This window comes from Mauremys reevesii, linkage group 9, assembly GCF_016161935.1.
Source record: "Mauremys reevesii isolate NIE-2019 linkage group 9, ASM1616193v1, whole genome shotgun sequence".
Classification (NCBI taxonomy): Eukaryota; Metazoa; Chordata; order Testudines; family Geoemydidae; genus Mauremys; species Mauremys reevesii.
The window spans coordinates 77,971,961-77,995,636 of record NC_052631.1 but is presented as its reverse complement, the minus strand read 5'-3'; the positions used below and the strand labels follow the sequence as shown (position 1 = coordinate 77,995,636).

Sequence of the window (23,676 nt, the reverse complement as noted above, 5' to 3'; positions counted from 1 at the left end):
CAAACAGGACAACACAAGAGTGCTTTCACTTAAAGCTAAACCTTACTTAGTCTCAAACACTTACACACATCTGCAACAGATTAGTAAAACACCCCCAACCCTCGATAATTACCAAAGCTGAGTGTGGCTCTTGAGTGGCACAGCAGCAGCCCATGTGCTCGTGGGGAACACAAGATGCATCCAGAGGGAGAGTCCAGTCCTGAAGAGTCCTACTACCTCAAACTTTCCCCCCTTATTTATACATTAGTAATAGAATGCCATGTCCTTAAAGAAAACTTGTTAAGCAAGTAGTTTCAATGGTCAAGCAAGAGGCTTCCTTCTGATTATTGATTAACCAGATATGGGGTTTTCCCAGAGTTTGCAGCCTTGAGGCCCCAATAGACATTCCTGCTCTTCCAAAATGCCTGTATCAGCAACTTCAACACAATTCTTATCAGAAAGAACGTGGGGTCAAGCTGCCCTTTCTGTGGCACCCAAAACTCCCTCCCCTCCTGCCTTGGTCAAGCTGAGTTTGCTACATGGTCACTTTATGGCCTGCTGACTTGGCTGCTTTTAGCAATAAGCCATAGTGGTTTCAGGCACTTTACTGGTTTGCCAAAATCTCCCCCTACACAACAACGATCTATATGGTTACAGTTCATGTCAATAACGTCACCCCCCCACTCATCCTTTTCTGCAGTACACCTTCCTAGGCAGTCATTTCCCATTTTGTGCTTGTGCAATTGATTATTCCTTGCTAAGTGTAGTACCTTGCATTTGTCCTTACTGAATTTCATCCTATTTATTTCAGACCATTTCTTCAGTGTTTCAAGATCATTTCGAATTCTATTCCTGTACTCCAAAGCACTTGCCCAACTGGGCATCATCTTCAAACTTTATAAGTGTACTCGCTATGCCATTATCCAAATAATTTATGAAGCTACTGAACAGAACCGGACCCAGAACAGATCCCTCAGGGACCCCTCTGACTATATACTTCCAACTTGATTGTGAACCATTGATAACTACTCTCTGAGTGCAGTTTTTCAACAAGTTGTGCACCCACTTTATGGGAGGTTTGTCTAGGCTATATTTCTTTGTTTGCTTATGAGATGGTCATGAGAGACAGTATCAGAAGCCTAACTGAAGTTGAGATACATCACATCTGCTGAAGCATGTGACACCTCCCTCCCTCTCCCCCCCCCTCCCCATTTTATTCTGGGATAAAGTGTCTTATTTCAGAAAAGTGTACATATGGGGAGGTATTCTGCAGTTGCTGTTCTGGTTGATTTCCCCATAAAAACAGCAAACCCTAAGCTTATCTCAGCTTTATCTGAGCTGATGCTGGCTGGCTGTGGGGAAACCGCCCTATAAAATGCTGGAGATTATATCAGCACCCTTAGCTGAGTAGGTGTGCACAAATCTTGCTCATGATTGCAACTTTGGTGTCTTGCTGAGCCCCCCAGCTGCCTGTGGTGGTGGCTATGAATATATATATTTTTTATCACTATCTTGACAGAAGTTTGTAATACTTTTTTTTCTGCGATTTTTGCTACAGTAGTTCATATTGCTATCAGCTGCAGACTGGATTGCTATGTTCGACATGGAGCCACCTACTAGCATCATTCAAACTGCAGAATGTGGCTGCTCATTTGTTTCCCGGCACATCCTGAAGAGAGCACATTATTTATATCACTGCTCCAGGGTCAGTGTTGTCTTCCAATTTGTTTCTGGATACAATTCAAGCTGTTGGTTTCAGTGCATGAGGCTCTCACTATGGCTGATGAGATTAGCTGAGAGGCTAACAATCCCCCTGCTTTGATTCAAAGGAGAGTGGGTAACAAGCATTCTGGTCCCCATTGGTCTGCCAGAGCCCAGAGTGGTTGATATTCAGGTCACACTCCATAGCCTACCTTTTCCCCCCAGCTTTTCCTGGGAAAGAGAGCTGAGCTAGTGAGGAAGTTCGGGTTGAAAGGATTTCATATTCCGGGGGCTGGTTCTAATTCATGGTTTATTGTCTGTTATATCTCCCCAAGCTTCACACGGGCACAGTGTAAGATGAATGGAAGCAGATAAATAAATTTCAGCAGGAAATGATTGCAGTTGTAGAATTTTGACTGAAAAATTGATTAAGGCCAGTCTGAACATTTGGACCTTAATGTATTACTTCAGATCTATCAATCAATCAATCATAAAGATGAATATGGATGGCTGATATCCGGGGATAACTGAGCACTGAGAAAAATGATGAAGACAACAGCTAAGTAAAAATGAGGTTGTTGGGTTTTTTTTTTTTGACAGCTGCAAATAAAAATAGGGCTGACAAAGAGGGTTTGTGTGAGATGAGCATGATATGCAAATCAGTGGTGAGATTTTGGGCTGCACCTCTAAGAAGCACAGCATAGAACCCCTGGCCCATGAAGCAGAGGGGAAAAGTACCTATAAGTTAGCTGGAAATGCTTCTGGCACAACTTTGTCCTGGGGCAACCTCTAGGGCTGCAGTGCAGTGGAATCTCAGCAGCTGCATGTGCTGTGGCATCATCCCTGAAATGCCCTTTTAATTTCCCCCAAGCCTCACCCTGGCACACCCCCAAGGGCAGGTCTTTGGAAGGAAGACAGCTTTCACAGTGCTGTGCTGGGGGGAACCTCCCCCAGGGGGAACCGGGTATTTTAGGGCCCCTTTTCTTTGTTCTGCTCTAGGCCTTTTGACTGGTGTAAAGAGGCAGGATCAGGGGACAGGATCTCAGCTCAAAACTCTGGAGTGTTGAATCTAATTGCAGAGAAAATGTCTGCATGGACCCTTGCAGAATGGAACCCTGGGTTTCGCCTAGCTGTAGTTACAGCATTGATTCTGTAAGGCGGCGAGCATCCTCAAGTCTTGCTATCTTTAATGGCAGTGGATGGTGCATGACAGAGCCTGAGAACGCTTGTTTGATCCACCACCTTATACAAAAACCCAGAATGTCTACACATATTCACAAGGGTTCTCACTGTTCATAAATTTCCATTAGTAATAAATATAACACCTATATTTTAAAGAGATTCTGTACTGATATGGCCAATATCCTCTTCCTGTTATGTATAAGTGTCAAGCCAATGTTTGAATAAATAGTTATGATACAGCATTCTATATACTTGTTTCCCCGTAAACTAACTTTCACAATTCATTCTTCACACACATTAGTCAAAAAAAGAACAACGGACCCTCGCCACTTTGATGACAATTTGTTTTCACTATTAGACAGACCCAGCAGCATCTTTTTTGGTTTAATTTGAAATCCATCCGCATAATTCACTTGAAATTACCTCTCTTTCATTTCTAAATGTATAAGGGGATCCATCACACAATCTCTGAGGACTGAGTAATTTTGAAAAAATAACACACTTAGGTCTAAAATGGAACATTACAGTCCATCCTGAGAAGAGGATACATGTAGTTGTGTTATCTTAAGGGCAAATCAGAGAGAAAACTGACACTAGTTTCTTTTTCCTCCCCAGTGGGGTGTCATAAGGGTAGGTCACAATCTCCCTCATAATACCACAATCACATTACCACACTCATCCCCACTTTCCTCAAGCAAAAGCCTGAGAGACAGGGCCCGTTCTAACTTTTTTGCCGCCCCAAGCAAAAAAGAAGAGCGCCGCCCCGCCCTACCCCACCCCGCGAGCGCCGTGCCGCCAAAGCCCCGCCCCCGAGCATCACGCCCCCTGAAGCCCCTCAGAGCGCCGTGCCAGAGTCAGACCAAAGGTCCATCTAGCCCAGTATCCTGTCTTCCGACAGTGGTCAATGCCAAGTGCTTCAAAGGGAATGAACAGAACAGGTAATCATCATGTGATCTATACCCTGTTGCCATTCCCATCTCCTGGCAAAAAGAGTCTAGGGACACCATCCCTGCCCATCCTGGCTAATAGCCATTGATGGACCAACCCTCTATGAATTTATCTAGTTCTTTCTTCAACCTAGATAATGTCTGCTCCTGTGATAGCACATGTAGCTAGAGGGGATTTCTGAGATTGCCATGACCAAAGCTGGCATGGCTATAGATGATATATATAGAGATAGATTTGCATAAGGGATGAAGAAGCCAGTTTGATGTTTAGAAAACTGATCTAACAAGCTGTCTGGGGAGCATACTGCCAAACTCGTAGGTAGCGACCTGCAGTTCTGCTGCTACTTTCCTAGTGGTCTTCAAGATTAGCCGCTTGCAGAGTGCATTACAGTAATCTATTCTGTAATAAATCTTCAGTTGCATCATTTAGTTTGGGTCTCTTCTTCTAGAGCAGACATGGGCAAACTACGGCCTGCGGGCCGTTCTTCCTGGCCTCTGAGCTCCCGGCCAGGGAGCCTAGTCCCCGGCCTCTCCCATGCTGTCCCTCCTCCCCTGCAGCCACGTGGGCCGTGCTGTGGCCTGCCACTCCCGCTGGGCAGTGCGGGGAGCACAGCCGGCTCTGGATGGGTGTCGCGGCTGCGAGCTCCTGCTGCTGGTAAGGGGGCGGGGAGTGGGGGGGTTGGGTCAGGGGGTGGGGGGTTCTGGGGAGCAGTCAGGGAGGAGGGGGCAGTTGGATGGGGTGGAGGTTCTGGGGGGATGGTCAGGGGATGGAGAACAGGGAAGGTTGGGAGTGGGAGTCCCGGGGGGCCTATCAGGGGGCAGGGGTGTGGATAGCAGTCGGGGCAGTCAGGGGACAGTAGGGTTGGATAGGGAGTGGGGGTCCCGGAAGGGGTCGGTCAGGGGACAAGGAGCAGGTGGTTTGGATGGGTTGGGGGCTCTGAGAAGGGCAGTCAGGGGGCAGGAAGTGGGAGGGGGTGGAGAGGGGGCAGGGGCCAAGCTGTTTGGGGAGGCACAGCCTTCCCTACCCGGCCCTCCATACAGTTGCGCAACCCCGATGTGGCCCTTGGGCCAAAAAGTTTGTCCACCCCTGTTCTAGAGACATCTACCTTTGGCTGCTTTCCCTACAGCTCAAAAGGAGAAACCCTGCTGAAATCAAATGCAATTTCCAATGGTCCCTGCTTCACTGCTTTCTCAGGTTATCGATAAAAAGGTCTACCAAATCAGCAATTTAATGTGTCAGAGATTTTTCATGACTAAGATTCCCAATAGCTGGCACAATTCTTTTCTCGGAAAGCAGGGTTTTCAGGTCACAAGCTGTGAGCCTTCTGGGAGAATTACAATAATTGGTATGTTTCTTAAACCCCAGTTCCTGGATTCTCATGAATACACAAATCCCAGCTTTTTCTTTCCTTCTTTTATTTTTTAATGGAAATTTCTAGTTCTCAACGTTGTGGAGAAGAGCTTGAAAATATGACCAGAGTTTACCCTAAAGTTACCCAGAAGGCATATAAAAAGAACCCACCATATATATACACATTTTAAAATCTCATGATTGTAAAGACAATCCTGGGCCTTTAGGGGGCGTGACTCATGACTTCTGAATGCTTAGGGTTGGCAATTCTGGGAAAGAGTCCATTTAGTTCCAGAAATGGGGAGGGGTCCTTGCTGCCCAGGCAAGAAGTACAACATTTGGTGTGGCATTCTGCCAGTCATGGCCTGGTGCCAGCTGAAACACTGTTTGTGAAAGGAAAAAAATCATTTCCTTACCATAATGTTCTCTTCTCCTAGCATGTGCCTGCTGTCCCAGGTATTGTCCCCACATGGATGTACTGCTTTCAGTCCCATGTCTCAGGTAGAGATTCTAATCTCACTTTCTTATTCTGCCAGCAGGCACTCCCTGCTTGTGGGTGCGACATACTGCAGCCAAACACAGACAGACCTGCTTGTAAAAATAAATAAATATTGAAACTGGGTTAGGATCTCGGAAATAATCAAATGAAAGCAAGGTTTATCTGTAGGGCAACTGAGGTCCTAGACAGCAAAATAAAAATAACTCTTCCTTCCCCACAGGAGTTAAACTCTACAACAACACAAAATGCCTTCTAGCCGTACATTTCTGTGGTTCTATGATTGGTAATAAAATGCCTCTGTGCCTTGCAGAAAAATGATGGCATTTGATAGCATCCATGCTAGGTGCAGACAAAGAAGAACAATGTAGGTGAAAAACCTGTCCAATTGCTTGGTCTGACCTACCAAGATCATATCAGCTTGAAAAGGAGATGATCTCTCACCTGGCATAGAAGAGTTAATAGGTGAAGGAGTGTGAAAGGACAAAATGGATCTGTTTCTTGAATAAACAGCAGAACCTCTATTTCTGAGCAAGCTCATTTAAGTGACTATTACAAATTACAGTTTACTGGATCCAGTAAGTAATCTGTTACATACTATTAATGACTTCTTGGGATTACTTTCAACAAGCTATTTGAACGACTGAAAATAAAGTCAAAACTAAACTAGATATCAACTCAAGTCAAGATTTAAACTTTTTTCCCATCAGTGTGACAATATCAGGCACTGGATGACTCCTTCTGGGTGTATTATTTGTTTAATTATAAATTAACTAGCACAAAGGATATTAAGCAGCAGGGAGGAGAAAACTCTTCCATGTTTATCAGGAACACTTTCTGCAGCACATCCACCCCTGCAGAGAAAGGATCATGTGTTGAGCACTGCTCTGTAGGAACTCCCAGACTAGACTCCAGAAGAACAAGGTGGCTGGAAGGATTGTCTCTTGGATTAGGATCATGTCTGTACCTGTCGTACAAGTGAATTTCCTCTTATTAAATAACTGAGCCAAACCATTGCAGGTCATCACCTGAATGAAATCTTGAGTGCTATCCCTTTAGGATATTACAAAATCCTGGAGCCATTGTCTAAAGCAGTGGTTCTCAAACTATGGGGTGGGCCTCCCAAGGGAGGCACGGAAATGTGTCAAGGGAGGCCTGAGCTGTGTGCTTTAAAAAAAAACAACCAAAACTCTAGCTGTCAGCCCCTGGGTGGCTGGGGCTTGTGCAGAAGGGCCATGCACACCCAGGAGGCAGGGATAAAGGGGACAGCCATGGGCTCGGGTTCTCCTCTCTTCACTTAATCCCTCACTGGGAAGCAGGCTGGACTCAGGATCGCCTTCATCCTGCCCCCCAATCCCACACCTGGAGGTGGTGGGGTTCCAGCTGTCAGCCCCGAGGTGGCAGAAGCAGTGAAGAAGTAAGGGTGGCAATGGGGCCTTAAGTCTATGGTGAAAAGTGATATTGACAAATCTCACTTTTCACATTGCCACCCTTATTTCTGTGCTGCTGCTGACTTGTGCTGCCTTCAGAGCTGGGCACCTGGCCAGCAGCTGCTGCTCTTTGCTCTGTTCAGAGCTGATCATGGTATATGTACTTCTGGAAACGGGAGGGGGCATAAACACCTACAGACACAAATAAGCTTGAGATCAAATGACCTTGAGAATCACTGCGCTAAAGACATTAGACACCTAGTTCTGCATACTAGATTCTCTTGGGACAGACACTTGCCCAAGTTCCAAGTGGAGAAAGAACTTTTCCTTCCGCAAGTAAATCCAAAATCATTCTGTATACTAACAACTATTCAATTCTTTGTTTTCTCCCATGCCTGGTTATTTGAGAGGCAGAGAATATATTTCACAGATTCCTTCCCCTGCTGTTTAAGTGTCCATGCTATATAGAATCCTCTTTCCTAAAGGATGGCCACTGGACTTGTATATTTTTCCCTTAGAAACATATCTCAGACTCCAAATGTGGGAGGCATGAGGAATTTGGAAGAAATGCCTACCTGACCAGCCCAAAGTTGAAAGGAAGTTATAAATCACCCAAGCCCCCCTCTCTCCTCCACACACTTCTTTAAAATGTACACCAAATGTGTTTTGTTGAAGCCTTGAATCGTCAACACCAGGAAAGGTGGAAGATCTTCTGCTGATGACCCAGTATCAATGATCCCCTTGATGGCAATAAGGAATGTTTGCTGTGTCATGGGAGATCGGAGTATTGGTTGATCACAGGATGACTATGAGCCGCCAATGTGATATGGCCATTAAAAAAGCTAATGCAGTTTTAGGATGCATCAGGCGAGGTATTTCCAGCAAAGATAAGGAGGTATTAGTACCGCTGTACAAGGCACTGGTGAGACCTCATCTGGAATACTGTGTGCAGTTCTGGTCTCCAATGTTTAAAAAGGATGAATTCAAACTGGAACAGGTTCAGAGACGGGCTACTAGGATGATCCGAGGAATGGAAAACCTGTCTTATGAAAGGAGACTCAAAGAGCTTGGCTTGTTTAGCCTAACCAAAAGAAGGTTGAGGGGGGATATGATTGCTCTTTATAAATATATCAGAGGGATTAATATCAGGGAGGGAGAGGAATTATTTAAGCTTAGTACCACTGTGGACACAAGAACAAATGGATATAAACTGGACACTAGGAAGTTTAGACTTGAAATTAGATGAAGGTTTCTAACCATTAGAGGAGTGAAGCTCTGGAACAGCCTTCCAAGGGGAATAGTGGGGGCAAAAGACATATCTAGCTTTAAGACTAAGCTTGATAAGTTTATGGAGGGGATGGTATGATGGGATAGCCTAATTTTGGCAATTAATTTAGCAATTGATCATTGGTTATCAGCAGGTAAGTATGCCCAGTGGTCTGTGATGGGATGTTAGATGGGTTGGGATCTGAGTTACTATAGAGAATCCTTTCCTGGGTGCTGGCTGGTGAGTCTTGCCTACATGCTCAGGGTTTAACTGATCGCCATATTTGGGGCCGGGAAGGAATTTTCCTCCAGGGCAGATTGGCAGAGGCCCTGGAGGTTTTTCGCCTTCCTCTGCAGCATGGGGCGCGGGTCACTTGCTGGAGGATTCTCTGCAGCTTGAGGTCTTCAAACCACAATCTGAGGACTTCAATAACTCAGACACAGGTTAGGGGTTTGTTATAGAAGTGGATGGGTGAGATTCTGTGGCCTGCGTTGTGCAGGAGGTCAGACTAGATGATCATAATGGTCCCTTCTGACCTGAAAGTCTATGAGTCTATGAGATGCTGCCTACAGGCATTAGTGGTTTGGGACTGGTCTCTTGTTCTGCAGGTCACAGTACATACACAGGCCCAGCAGCTACGAGTGCATGTCTCATACTGAGAGAGACACTTCTTCCTCAAGTATCAGGGGTAGCCGTGTTAGTCTGGATCTGTAAAAGCAGTACATGTACATGCATCCGACGAAGTGGATATTTACCCACAAAAGCTCATGCTCCAATACGTCTGTTAGTCTATCAGGTGCCACAGGACTCTTTGCTACTTCTTCCTCAGTGCTCCTGGATTACTGTCATTTGAATTGGCCCCTGTCATTGGCAGGCTGATAGTAAGAGCTGACAGACCAAACCAGCTGCCATGATTTGAGGAGAACTATTGACAAGTTCAATAAAGGGGCATTTTAGGCTAGGCTGTTCTGCACAGAGAGTAAGCTGGGGGTGGACATATTCAGGGTTACCTTTTTGCAACAGATTTGAGTGGCCTGCTGGTTCAAGCAACCTGGAGATATGGGCTAGATCAATCTGCTGCCTTACTGAGGAAAGCCAGTTGGCAATGTCGTGGTAAGAAGGCGGGAAAGGCTAAACCGCCCTGACCATGTAGCCTTGGGGAGCTGTTTGCAATATTGACTGCTTAGCACTAGCACGTGGAGAGGTGAAACGGCATCCTAAGCACATCCAGGCTGACAACATGCAAACGTGGATGGAACCAGAAGAACAGACTCAGCATATGGGGTCATCAGGCTGCCCTGAAACAATAATGGAGAACCAAAACTTGCAAAGGTTTGTCTGAGTATTTGCACTATGCTATATAACAGAACAGCTTTATGGCAGGGTGGTAATAGGATTTTGAAGCTACAGGCTTCCTACCTTGTCTCTTATATTAGATTACAGAGAGTTGGAGACAGCAGGAGGAGCCACTTTGGAAGGTCAGCAACTGTTTTGTAAAGTCAGGGACAAATCACTGGGTTCAAGCCATGAGCCACTTTAATCCTAAGGGAAGCAGTCTAAATATAAGGATAACAAGCACGAAAAGGCTGTGACTGGGACCCAGTGCTGGGGCTCTCCCAGGATGCTTAGGGAGTTCATTTTTTGCTCTTTCGTGACTGATGTACATTTATTTGGATTTAAATAACAAAGAGTATCAATTCCAAAAGCTCAAAGCATCCTCACGGTTAATTAAATTTATAGCTGAAAATGGTCACCACTCAGCATCAAAAATATATAAGGTACAACTAGATTATATATTATGTGGACGAGGGTTGGCAGAAACAGAGCATGACTTTCAACAATGCCAGGAATGCCAGGACCAGAAGAAAATTTGAGTGTTGGGAACTGAAAGTCAGTTATCTTCACCTAGTAAATGGGCAAGAAATGTTCAGTTACACTTTCAACTATTCCTTTAATGGGTCTACACCCAGGCATAGGGAACTCTATACTGGCAGATAACTTTGCAGAACTGGCAAGTCAAATAAAACAGAAAACTAAAGTAATGACTCCAAGAAATATATTTAACTAAATAACTCAATTAGCATCACAATACAAGTAACAGAAATAAAAGTGACAACACTCACAACAACCTTAGCTCTGACCCACAATCAAACCATGAGTTTACATTTCATGCAACAGTTGCAGCAAGGACTATTAAAAAGTTCTAAATTTAAACATACACATAAAAATGTCATAAGTCAATATAATTTGCCAAATATAAAAACTCTCTCATTTTTACATAAGACACCACACACACTGTTTATAATGCAGTGAAAACTACAGATTAATGCTAACTTAAAGTAACTGGATGAGCCAGGGTACTTTTTTCGAGCAAAAATTATACCAATAATATCACAATACATATTAGACAAATTTAAAATGTAAATATTCTGAAAAACCCTAGCTGTCACACTAGTCAATTTAGGTTTCAGAATAATTTTTGCAGAATGTTGATTTCAGAATGGTTAATTTCTATAAGAATGCACATTGGTATGAGTGTCTATGAACCCCTTTTATAAGAGGGGGGTCTTTGATTTTAGAGTCTGCATTGGTGGAACTATTGTCTATAGAATCATAGAATCTCAGGGTTGGAAGGGACCTCAGGAGGTCATCTAGTCCAACCCCCTGCTCAAAGCAGGACCAATCCCCAACTAAATCATCCCAGCCAGGGCTTTGTCAAGCCTGACCTTAAAAACCTCTAAGGAAGGAGGTTCCACCACCTCCCTAGGTAACCCATTCCAGTGCTTCACCACCCTACTAGTGAAAAAGTTTTTCCTAATGTCCAGCCTAAACCTCCCCCTCTGCAACTTGAGACCATTACTCCTTGTTCTGTCATCTTCTACCACTGAGAACAGTCTAGATCCATCCTCTTTGGAACCCCCTTTCAGGTAGTTGAAAGCAGCTATCAAATCCCCCCTCATTCTTCTCTTCTGCAGGCTAAACAATCTCAGTTCCCTCAGCCTCTCCTCATAAGTCATGTGCTCCAGCCCCCTAATCATTTTTGTTGCCCTCCGCTGGACTCTCTCCAATTTATCCACATCCTTCTTGTAGTGTGGGGTCCAAAACTGGACACAGTACTCCAAATGAGGCCTCTCCAGTGCTGAATAGAGGGGAATGATCACATCCCTCGATCTGCTGGAAATGCCCCTACTTATACAATCCAAAATGCCATTAGCCTTTTTTGGCAACAAGGGCACACTGTTGACTCATATTCAGCTTTTCATCCACTGTAACCCCTAAGTCCCTTTCTGCAGAACTGCTGCCCAGCCATTCGGTCCCTAGTCTATAGCAGTGCATGGGATTCTTCCGTCCTAAATGCAGGACTCTGCACTTGTCCTTGTTGAACCTCATCATATTTCTTTTGGCCCAATCCTCTAATTTGTCTAGGTCCCTCTGTATCCTATCCCTACCCTCCAGCGTATCAACCACTCCTCCCAGTTTAGTGTCATCTGCAAACTTGCTAAGGGTGCAGTCCACACCATCCTCCAGATCGTTAATGAAGATATTGAACAAAACCGGCCCCAGCACCGACCCTTGGGGCACTCCACTTGATACCGGCTGCCAACTAGACATGGAACCATTGATCACTACCCGTTGAGCCCGACCATCTAGCCAGTTTTCTATCCACCTTACCGTCCATTCATCCAGCCCATACTTCTTTAACTTGCTGGCAAGAATACTGTGGGAGACTGTATCAAAAGCTTTGCTAAAGTCCAGAAATAGCACATCCACTGCTTTCCCCTCATCCACAGAGCCGGTTATCTCATCATAGAAGGCAATTAGGTTAGTCAGGCATGACTTGCCCTTGGTGAATCCATGCTGACTGTTCCTGATCACTTTCCCCCCTTTAAGTGGTTCAGAATTGATTCCTTGAGGACCTGTTCCATGATTTTTCCAGGGACTGAGGTGAGACTGACTGGCCTGTAGTTCCCTGGATCTTCCTTCTTCCCTTTTTTAAAGATGGGCACTACATTAGCTTTTTTCCAGTCATCCGGGACCTCCCCCGATCGCCATGATTTTTCAAAGATAATAGCCAATGGCTCTGCAATCTCATCGGCCAACTCCTTTAGCACCCTCGGATGCAGCGCATCCGGCCCCATGGACTTGTGCTCGTCCAGCTTTTCTAAATAGTCCTGAACTACTTCTTTCTCCACAGAGAGCTGGTCACCTCCTCCCCATACCATGCTGCAGAGTGCAGCTGTCTGGGAGCTGACCTTGTCTGTGAAGACAGAGGCAAAAAAAGCATTGAGTACACTAGCTTTCTCCACATCCTCTGTCACTAGGTTCCCTCCCTCATTCAGTAAGGGGCCCATACTTTCCTTGACTTTCTTCTTGTTGCTAACATACCTGAAGAAACCCTTCTTGTTACTCCTAACATCTCCGGCTAGCTGCAACTCCAAGTGTGATTTGGCCTTCCTAATTTCACTCCTGCATGCCTGAGCAATACTTTTATACTCCTCCCTGGTTATTTGTCCAATCTTCCACTTCTTGTAAGCTGTTTTTTTGTGTTTAAGACGAGCAAGGATTTCACTGTTAAGCCAAGCTGGTCGCCTGCCATATTTACTTTTCTTCCTACACATTGGGATGGTTTGTTCCTGCAACCTCAATAAGGATTCTTTAAAATACAGCCAGCTTTCCTCGACTCCTTTCCCCATCATGTTATTCTCCCAGGGGACCTTGCCCATCAATTCCCTGAGGGAGTCAAAGTCTGCTTTTCTGAAGTCCAGGGTCTCTGTTCTACTGCTCTCCTTTCTTCCTTGTATCAGGATCCTGAACTCGACCATCTCATGGTCACTGCCTCCCAGGTTCCCATCCACTATTGCTTCCTCTACTATTTCTTCCCTGTTTGTGAGCAGCAGGTCAAGAAGAGCTTTTCCCCTAGTTGGTTCCTCCAGCACTTGCACCAGGAAATTGTCCCCTACACTTTCCAGAAACTTCCTGGATTGTCTGTGCACCGCTGTATTGCTCTCCCAGCAGATATCGGGGTGATTAAAGTCACCCATGAGAACCAGGGCCTGTGATCTAGCAACTTCTGTTAGTTGCTGGAAGAAAGCCTCGTCCACCTCATCCCCCTGGTCTGGTGGTCTGTATCAGACTCCCACCACGACATCACCCTTGTTGTTCATACTTCTAAATTTAATCCAGAGACTCTCAGGTTTTTCTGCAGTTTCATACCGGAGCTCTGAGCAGTCATACTGCTCTCTTACATACAACGCAACTCCCCCACCCTTTCTGCCCTGCCTATCCTTCCTGAACAGTTTATATCCATCCATGACAGTACGCCAATCATGTGAGTTATCCCACCAAGTCTCTGTTATTCCAATTACATCATAATTCCTTGACTGTGCCAGGACTTCTAGTTCTCCCTGCTTGTTCCCCAGGCTTCTTGCATTTGTGTATAGGCATGTAAGATAACTCACTGATTGTCCTGGTGTCCCAGTATGGGGCTGGAGCCCTCCCGTCTTGCACTCACCTACTTGTGCTTTCTCCTGATATCCCACTTCCCCACTTACCTCGGGGCTTTGGTCTCCTTCCCCCGGTGAACCTAGTTTAAAGCCCTCCTCACTAGGTTAGCCAGCCTGCTTGCAAAGATGCTCTTCCCTCTCTTCGTGAGGTGGAGCCCGTCTCTGCCTAGCAATCCTTCTTCTTGGAAGACCATCCCATGGTCAAAGAATCCAAACCCTTCTCTCTGACACCATCTGCGTAGCCATTCGTTGATTTCCACGATTCGACGGTCTCTACCCTGGCCTTTTCCTGCCACAGGGAGGATAGACGAGAACACCACTTGCGCCTCAAACTCCTTTATCTTTCTTCCCAGAGCCACGTAGTCTGCAGTGATACGCTCAAGGTCATTCTTGGCAGTATCATTGGTGCCCACGTGGAAAAGCAGGAAGGGGTAGCAATCCGAGGGCTTGATGAGTCTCGGCAGTCTCTCCGTCACATCTTGAATCCTAGCCCCTGGCAAGCAGCACACCTCTCGGTTTTCCCAGTCAGGGTGGCAGATAGATGACTCAGTCCCCCTGAGGAGAGAGTCCCCGACCACCACCACCCTCCTCCTCCTCCTCTTGGGAGTGGTGGTCGTGGAACCCCCATCCCTAGGACGGTGCATCTCATGCCTTCCAATCAGTGGAGTCTCCTTCTGCTCTGTTCCCTCAGATGTATCATCCACTCCACCCTCTGCACTAGTACCTGCGGAGAGAACATGAAAACGGTTGCTCACCTGCATCTGTGTTACTGGTACATGGACATTTCTGGTACTCTTTCCTCTCCTGGAAGTCACATGCCGCCAATTATCCTCACTGGCCTTCTGTCCCCGCTGCGCAGCCTGCTCTGAATCTTCAGAACATTGTACCCGCTGAAGCTGATCCTGTCGTCTATCCAGGAAATCCTCATTTTCTTTTATGGAACGCAGGGTTGATATTCGTTTCTCCAGACCTTGAATCTTCTCTTCCAATATGGAGATCAGCTTGCACTTTGTACAGACAAAGTCGCTTCTATCCTGTGGAAGGAAGATGAACATGGCGCATCCTGTTCAGGTCACAACAGCGGATCGCTCAGCATCCATAGTCTCTTCCTTCCAAGAGCTTCCTTACTTGTGGCAGAAGCTACTCAGAGAAACCTGCGAGGGGGGGCCTCAGTAGGCTCTCTCCGGGCGAACTCCCAGGCAAACTCCTTCTGTTTGCCTCTCTGCTGTTCACTGCTCAGCTGGTTCGCAGCTGACTGCCTTTTTATAACAGTCAGGCCCAGCTGGAACAAAGCACTCCCAGGTCACACTGGTCAAACAAGCAATCAAACAATCAAGCACACAGTCAAACTGCCAAACTGCACCCCCAACAGACACTCAGATACTCACCAGCGCAGTCCCCCTACTGCAGCACTTAGCGTACCTCTGCTCAGAGGGATCCCAGGCAAACTCCTTCTGTTTGCCTCTCTGCTGTATGTAGTGCTTATGTAAGCTTACTTCAAATGAGTTTTTTTTTTTTAGAAATTTCCTTGCTGTAGACGGGTCGGACTCACCCCCACGGCGCCTCCTGCTGGTGACTCTGGGAATTAGCTCTGTCTAGCGCTGGAGCGCCCTCTGCAGGCCAGTGATCCACCTGTCTTCAGGCCCCCGTGTCCCTCCCTGGATCCGGTGCCCTTTCACATGGGGTGCTGCCCCTGGCAGTAACCCCTTTCTCTCTGGGTCTCCCCTCCTTGGGGAACCCCCACCCTCTATCCCCACCTTGCCTCAGTATTGGCTACTGCCAGTCATTGTCTAGCCCCACACTCTAGGGCAGGCTGCAGTATCAGCCTACTCATCACAGGCAAAGTTGGGTTTGGACCTGCTGCCTTGGCCTACCCCTGGGCTGCCCTCTGCAACCCCCAGTACCAGTTGCCCTATGCTAGGCCGCAGCCTGGGGCTTTCTAGGCTGGAGCTCCCCAGCTCCTCAGCCTTTCCCCAGCCCTGCTTCAATCAGGTATCCAGTCTCAAGCTCCCTGCACCTAGGCCCTTCTCTCTCTGAAGGCAGAGAGAGACTGTCTTGGGGCCTCTGGCCTCCCTGGCCTTTTATAGGGGCCAGCTGTGGCTCAGTTTGGGGTGTGGCCTCACCTGCAGCCACTTCCTCAATCAGTCCAGCTTTTAGAGCAGCAGCTCTCAAGCCCTGCCAGGCCACTTTTAAACCCCTCAGGGCAGGAGCAGGGTCCACCCTGCTACACACCCCCCACCTCAAGAACCCCTCCATCGGGGGGGAGTAGGCAGGGTGTTGTTGTCCTATCGGCCCAGCTTTCTCCTCAACTGGGCCCTCAGGACATCCCTCTCCTGCTGCAGGCTCTCCAGTGTTTGGAGCAGCCTGCTTGCTTCTCTCATTGTCTGGGTTTCCACTGTAGACCTCCCTAGTCCTACGTGCGTCCCCATTTCTGTTTGGGTTCCCACATCGGCCCTCCTGGCCACTATGTGGGTTCCCTTTTTTAGGTGAGGCCTCTCTGCCCCAGCCTCTTTCTCCTTAGGGGCCTCAGTCTGGACTACCCCTTCCTGGTGGCTAGTCCCAGACCGAGCCTTGGTTTCAGGAACTCCCCCTCTCTGCCTCAGGGGGCAATGCCTTTTTATGTGGCCCTTGGTGTGGCAGTGGAAGCACCCTTGGCACCTTCCCCCTGCCACGGCCCCAGTCCTGGTTGTTTGGGCCCTAGCCCCTCCTTCTGGGCTGGCCCGGGCCTTGGGAGCTCCATGAGGGCACACTCTCTTCAGGTGTCCCTGCTCCCCACAAGCCCAACAGGTTTGGAGCCCCCCTGTTAACTTCATAGGGGGCACTCGAGTCTTGTCTGGGTGAGGCTTCTCTGCCCCAACCCAGTAGGGGCACACCCTTCTCAGGTGTCCCCGTCGCCCACAGGCAAAACAGTCTTTAGGCCCTGGCCTCCAGCCCAAGGTGCCTGGCCCCTGTTGAGGTCAATGTGCCCGCCCCCGCAGCAGCTGAAGCAGCCCTGCTTGCTGCTCAGCGAGCCGGGCCACACAAGCTCTCCAGTAGTAGTCTCTCTTCATTTTCAAAGTCCAGGCAATAGTCCGACAGTCCTTGCCCTGGCCCCTTGTATCAGGGGCGGACCGCTATGCCCGCATTCTCCACCACGTGTAGACGGGTCGGACTCACCCCCGCGGCGCCTCCTGCTGGTGACTCTGGGAATTAGCTCTGTCCAGTGCTGGAGCGCCCTCTGCAGGCCAGTGATCCACCTGTCTTCAGGCCCCCGTGTCCCTCCCTGGACCCGGTGCCCTTTCACATGGGGTGCTGCCCCTGGCAGTAACCCCTTTCTCTCTGGGTCTCCCCTCCTTTTGGAACCCCCACCCTCTATCCCCACCTTGCCTCAGTATTGGCTACTGCCAGTCATTGTCTAGCCCCACACTCTGGGGCAGGCTGCAGTATCAGCCTACTCATCACAGGCAAAGTTGGGTTTGGACCTGCTGCCTTAGCCTACCCCTGGGCTGCCCTCTGCAACCCCCAGTACCAGTTGCCCTATGCTAGGTCGCAGCCTGGGGCTTTCTAGGCTAGAGCTCCCCAGCTCCTCAGCCTTTCCCCAGCCCTGCTTCAATCAGGTATCCAGTCTCAAGCTCCCTGCACCTAGGCCCTTCTCTCTCTGAAGGCAGAGAGAGACTGTCTTGGGCCTCTGGCCTCCCTGGCCTTTTATAGGGGCCAGCTGTGGCTCAGTTTGGGGTGTGGCCTCACCTGCAGCCACTTCCTCAATCAGCCCAGCTTTTAGAGCAGCAGCTCTCAAGCCCTGCCAGGCCACTTTTAAACCCCTCAGGCAGGAGCAGGGTCCACCCTGCTACACTTGCTTTTAAAAAATATTTTAATACTGGAGAAAAAGATTCATACACTATCTTTTCATTTAATCACTTGTTTAAAATTATTTTATAACATATTTAACATTTATGCATCATGATTTTTCTAAAAAGAAATGATCAAAACTCCATATGAATTTTTTTCTACCAACTTTACAGTGGTATTTTATTCTTATGATGGTCATTTTTTTAGACTACAAATTTCTGATAATGTAATTGTACATCATTTTTATTTTTCTGAAAGATGGAAAACAAATTGGTTAAGGTAAAAACTTGTGTGTGCATGAGAAAACTTTTTATTCTCATGACATTTCTCTTTGATCACCTTCAAGAATTAAAAAATCCCAGAAGTAATTAATTTAAATTGGTTTTCAGAAAGAAGATGGTACAGGTATCACAAAAATAAGCAGCTTTTTGACAACAAAATGGTTTTGACATGTATATTTCCTGGAATAATTTCATGAGCCTTGTAAGATGGTGCCATTGAACTGAAAGATAAATATGTGTGCTTGTTCGATCTTAAAACTGATAATGCAGAAGTGACCTGATTCATATTGAATTCTGGTGTACCATTTATTTCTTATTATTATATTTGGTGAGGGCCAAAGAATTATCTGCCACAAACTACATGTCTAAGTTAAGTTGCCTAAAAATTAGAGGAGTCCGTTATAATAATTATATTCATACTGTGAGGGAGATCAATTCATCTTTTTCACTGACTTTGATTACAGCTGACCTAAGTAGGAAATCAAGTCACTGATATACAGAAAATGTGTCTATGTCTAACAGTTCTTCCGCAACAGCTATAACAGTGTGTGTGTTTGGAAATTAGCTATATATTTTACTAGGCTTCGTTCAAGTGACCTATTTTAGCATGACATTTAAAATTTCACAGTCCATGCTCTCCTATTTTAGAAATGTTTATTGATGATAACTAACATCTTGAACAGCACCCAGGAGCAAATAGGTAGTCAGTATGGAGCACAAAACGCTGGTGTTATGTGCACACAATGGCTTCCATCACTCAAGAAATGGTGCATTCTTTGCTTGCTAAAACTTCCAGGTGTTTTTCAAAGATGTTCCCAGAGAGTGCACTGTAGTACTCTAGACTTGAAACCAAAGCCATGTAATTATAACTATGTGCTGAGATTTACACCAGGCAGGAATAGCCCCTAGCCAAACTGATAATGCAAATGGCACTATTTGCCACAGATGTTACCTTGTAACTCAGGAACAGTAATAGATCGACTCAAGACTGCATACTCAACTGGGAAAGGTTAGCACACAGTACCATTCCAATGGAAAGGGCACTCACACCCCTGCTTATTCCAATCTAGTTGTTTTTCCTGCCTGTTAACATCACTTCATCTTATTCAGGTTGAGCCTACACTAGTTTATTTCCATCTATAGCCCTACCCTTGTTAGACATTGGGAAAGCAGAGACATGGAAGTATCCAGGTTTGTTTAAAAGAATACATGAAGAAGAGGTGTGATGGGGTATACTGGCTGTTCTGGGTTTGCGGGAGAACCCATTTGGGGCTGGAAAGTATCCTGCCCCAAGCAGTGCTTAGAAAGAAAACATGCAGTTTCTGTATGCACTGCAGCACATTCTCTAGGACTAACCAAGGTAAATGTTCGGGAGTGCTTGACAGGTGTACTGAATACAATACCAGGCTGCCTTGTAGAGGACTCTAGGACTGTGGACCAGGTGGGTGAGCAGCACTGAGAAGGTCATACTAGAGACCAAGGTGCCAGCAGCAAAAAGTAGAGGTTTTTGTTTTGAGGATGGCTGGCCAGAGAAGAGAGAGGCCTAGGGAAAGAATGTAGGGCAAGTAGTAGGTTGTTCAGACTGGGTAGGGCTGGGAAGGAGGAAAATCAAGAGTCTGGCTAGACCACGTGTGTGTAACTCTATGACTGTGCATTGATGGTGAGATTAACAGGGTTGTCTAAAGCAAAATACTTCAGGAGGGCACTTGTGGCAACCAATGCTTTAATTCCTGGAAACTTTGCACTTGGACTAAACCCAGTACCAAGTGACTTCCAGGAAGCAGTGGGAGTGGAGCACTTGTCTTTGACAAGTTTGGGTGAATTGACACATATATGTGTGTATATATATAATGGTGGCATTTAGAAATAATAGAGCATTGATGAATAAGCATTCAATCTTTCTACGGAACTAAATAGGAAAGTAAGTTAAGACAATGATGTGGTTATGAATTAAAACAGGGCTGGGCAAACTATGGCCTACCAGCTATTTTAATCCAGCCCTTGAGCTGTCACTGGGGAGCGGGGTCTGAGGCTTGCCCTGCTCACGTGCTCCAGCTGGAGGGCAGGATCGGGGGCTGCTCCACACAGCTCCTGGAAGCAGCGGCAGGCCCCACTCTGGCTCCTATGCGTAGAGGCAGCCAGGGGCCTCTGCTCTGCATGTTGGGAACCGCAGCCAATGGAAACTGCAGGGGCGGTGCCTGCAGACGGGGCAGTGTGCAGAGCCACTTGGCCGCGCCTTCACATAGGAGCTAGAGAAGGGACATGCTGCTGCTTCTGGGAGCCGCTTGAGGTAAGCACTGCCCTGAGTCTGCACCCCTGAGCCTCTCCCTATGCCCCAACCCCCTACCCCAGCCCTGATCCTCCTCCCACCCTCTGAACCCCTCAGTCCCAGCCCTCCTACACCCCAAACTCCTCATCCCCAGCCCCACCCCAAAGCCCACACCCGTAGCCGGAGCCCTCAATCTCCCTGTACCCTACTCCGCTGCCCCAGCCTGGAGCCACCTCCTACACCATGAACTCCTCATTTCTGGCCCCACCCCAGAGCCCGCACCCCCTCCTGCACCCAACCCCAAGTTTGTGAGCATTCATGGCCCGCCATACAATTTCTATTCCCAGATGTGGTCCTCAGGCCAAAAAGTTTGCCCATCCCTGAATTATAATGTGCAAAAGTCAGAGCATTCAAAGTTATAGTTTCATAATCTAGCTCTGTGATAAAAACAAATATATAAAATGGGTGGGTTATAAACCTTGTGGGAATGATAACTTTGAATTTCTTATGTTTTGTGCATTTAAACTCTCAACCTTAATATTTCATTAGTTTAATTTTTATTTTTTCCTTTCAAAGGTAAAAAAAACATGGTGACCAATAACACCTCTAAGTATGCTGTTTATTTAAATGTGAGATTCAAATATGCTGACTTCCAGTATCTGTTTTATACCGAAGGTGCTTTCTTAGCTACCGGTATCTACCTTGTATCTCTGCTTCAAGCTAAGATCTTTGATTAACAGGAGCGGAAGGATGTTGCAGGGTGGTTTTACAAATAACTGGAGGGTTTGCATGCTTGAGCCCTAGCCCTAGCTAGTCTTATAGCCAGAATATCAATAGGACAACAGGCCCTCAGTGGTTAATGTATTGAAACACCTACATGTGAAATCCAGTAGAACATATTGCTTGTAAACCAATGGAGACCTTTCTTTGGTTCTTTCTTTCTCTCTCTTTGCCTTCAGCGTGTGATTGTCTGCTTCAGAGCATTATGTCTTCTTCTATCAGCTATACGGCTTGTACAATTTGATTTAGAAAATGAATCTGAAATGCAGTTCTCATGAAGGGCCTATGCCTAAGCCTAACAAAGCTTTTCTGCTGATTTCAGTGGGCTTTCAATGAGGTGCAGAATGAAGATATCCTTGGGATCTGGGTCAGGCCTTTTAATGGTAAAACAGGCTGCTCTTTAGCCTGTGACGGCTGCTATCTGATGCCCTGAAAAGTTTTCAAAAAGCTGCCAATACTTAGGATGTGGTTATTGTTTTTTTTGACTCAGATTCTTTATACGGAGCAACTACTTATACATGATGAGTCTTTGTAGGATTTGAAGAATTGGAAGTTGATTATATCGCATGTTCTTTTTACAGCTTCAAAACAGGAAATATTGAACATTACAACACAATTGCTTCAAATTTAAGGATTTTTCCTTACACAGGAACTTGCACCAGGCCCACCTGAACACAATATGGAGCATAATAGTCTTTCATAATCAAAAACAAAGGCCTGCTGCTGCATGTCCCCAGCTGTGCTGAATCAGCATATATAGAAATAGAAATTTTCTTCTGGAGTGCTTGATGCACTTCTGCACTGGAAAGGTGGTCTTTCTGGGTGCATGCATAACAGTTTAAAAGCCTGTCCTTTAGGTGTATCTACAGGGAAGTGGTCTGCTCAAGGACCAAGGAGTTAAAACAGCTAGGGGACAGGATGGCTCAAAGGACAGAGAGCGGGTGGAGAACTCTTCACCACTAGGTCACCAGTTGAAAGCCAGTTGTTGTCTACACAGCACTGGCAAAGCACACTAGATGGGTGTGATTTGTAAAGTGCACTAATGTGCCCTGTGTAGACCCTGCTGACACACTCTAAGGGTACGTCTACACTGCGATAAAAAACCCAATGGCATTGAGTCTCAGATTCTGGGTCAGCTGACTTGGGTTTGCAGCATTTGGGCTGCAGGACTAAAAATAGCAGTGCAGATGCTCGAGCTGAGGCTGAAGCCTGGACTCTGAGACCCTCCCTCCATAGGTGCTGGAAGTAGGAGTGCTGGGGGTGCTTCCCCACCCCCTGGCTTGAAGTGGTTTCCATCATATACAGGGTTTACAGTTTGGTTCAATGGCTCTCAGCACCCCCACTATGCAAATTGTTCCAGCACCCGTCTCCCTCCACCCAGGGTCTCAGATTCCAGGCTCCAGCCCAAATATCTACATTGCAATTTATAGCCCTGCAGCCTGAGCCCCATGAGGCTGAGGCAGATGACGGGTGTCAGCCAGGGCTGTGCCAAGGATCTGTTATTGCAGTGCAGACATACTCTAAAACAGTGACACCCAGACCTCAGTGGTTCAGCAGGAGCCAAATTAGTGATCAACATTACCCAAAAGTGCCACCGAAGTGTGAATTCATTGTTTCATTTACTATATTTACATTTACATATTGTACATTCCATTTACATATTTAAACAGTATGACCAGGAAATATTTAGTTTATATATATTATAAGTTATTCTCACAACAAATAAGTTAATAACTTGAGCAAGTTCATAACTTAATTGGTTAATAACATAATAAAAGCATCCCGATTGGTTAATAACTTCGATTAGTTAATAATTAAATCACACTGTGTTTCAATATCCTGTGCTGCAAAGAACCGCAGGAGACACGTTAAAGAGCCACTTGCAGCTCACAAGCCACAGTCTGAGTATCACTGCTCTAAAAGGTACTTTGCCCATGTTAACGTTGTATGCAACAGTGCAACATGTTAGAGTGCTTTACAAATCGCACCATTCTCGCACACTTTGCCCTGCAGACAAGATCAGGTCGGTGGTGATTGATAGTTGCTACTACCTGATGGCTGTTCAGCGCCTTATATGAAATGAACAGGTGATGTCAATGCAATTGAAAGTAGACAGGTATCCATAACAACAAACCTTCATCATAAATGGCATCCTTGTTGGCAGAGAAACCAGAAGGAAGTGGACATAGAAAATGAGCTTCCTTCTTACCTCCAGGTCAGGGTTGAAGCACACAGAGAGCAGATTGGGGAAGCTTGGACTGCTGCAGTCTGTGATGTATCTCTTCTGTGGACAGAAGGCTTCAGTCTCCAGAAGCAGCAATACAGGACCTTGTCACAGAAAAAAAAAGTGTATAAACAGGAGCAAAATTGTAAATGCTGCACAGCATTTTAGCCACAGGACTTCCTTTGACTGTAATAGGAGGCTGTTGGCTACAATCTGTGATATCATGACAAGTGTGCATTAGTGCCCTTGGTTGGAGAGAATAGAGGATCTGCTCAAGTACATGTGATCATATCACATTCTAGGCACTGGCCTACTGACAGTGTAAGCTATAATATGATGAACACGGGTTAACTAACCACTCTCTTTTAGCTCAATTAGTAAATTGTCTATGGTTTTGGAGCGGAAAGTCCTTCTGAGTCCTATCACTGCTGTTGTAC

The 23,676-nt window shown here is 46.4% G+C and overlaps 1 long non-coding RNA gene across 1 annotated transcript in view; it reads right to left on the bottom strand.

Moving 5' to 3' along the window:
• The window catches only part of LOC120372345, a 36,087-nt gene extending 12,745 nt beyond the window's left edge, over positions 1-23,342 (bottom strand). The window contains exons 1-2 of the long non-coding RNA XR_005584909.1: positions 23,225-23,342; positions 5,577-5,748 (exon numbers count right to left, since the gene is read on the bottom strand). This is a non-coding gene — a long non-coding RNA (uncharacterized LOC120372345). The remainder of the gene's footprint in view (positions 1-5,576; positions 5,749-23,224) is intronic.
• Positions 23,343-23,676: the final 334 nt, after the last annotated feature.